The sequence below is a fragment of the Colobus angolensis genome, unplaced genomic scaffold (assembly GCF_000951035.1).
Source record: "Colobus angolensis palliatus isolate OR3802 unplaced genomic scaffold, Cang.pa_1.0 Scaffold428, whole genome shotgun sequence".
NCBI classification, from domain to species: Eukaryota; Metazoa; Chordata; class Mammalia; order Primates; family Cercopithecidae; genus Colobus; species Colobus angolensis.
This window is the reverse complement of record NW_012117688.1, coordinates 1,837,423-1,837,977: the sequence shown is the minus strand read 5'-3', so window position 1 is coordinate 1,837,977 and position 555 is coordinate 1,837,423.

The following is a 555-nucleotide window of genomic DNA, read 5'->3' as shown; positions in this document are numbered from 1 at the left end:
ATTTGGGTTGTTTCCAAGTCTTTGCTATTGTGAATAGTGCCGCAATAAACATACGTGTGCATGTGTCTTTATAGTAGAATGATTTATAATCCTTTGGGTATATACCCAGTAATGGAATTGCTGGGTCAAATGGTATTTCTAGTTCTAGATCCTTGAGGAATTGCCACACTTGTCTTCCACAATGGTTGAACTAATTTACATTCCCACCAACAGTGTAAAAGTGTCTCTATTCCTCCACATCCTCTCCAGCATCTGTTGTTTCCTGACTTTTTAATGATCGCCATTCTAACTGGTGTGAGATGGTATCTCATTGTGATTTTGATTTGCATTTCTCTAATGATCAGTGATGATGAGCTTTTTTTCATATGTTTGTTGGCCACATAAATGTCTTCTTTTCAGAAATGTCTGTTCATATTCTTGGCCCACTTTTTGATGGGGTAGTTTGTTTTCTTCTTGTAAATTTGTTTAAGTTCTTTGTAGATTCTGGATATTAGCCCTTTGTCAGATGGATAGATTGCAAAAATTTTCTCGCATTCTACAGGTTGCCTGTTCACT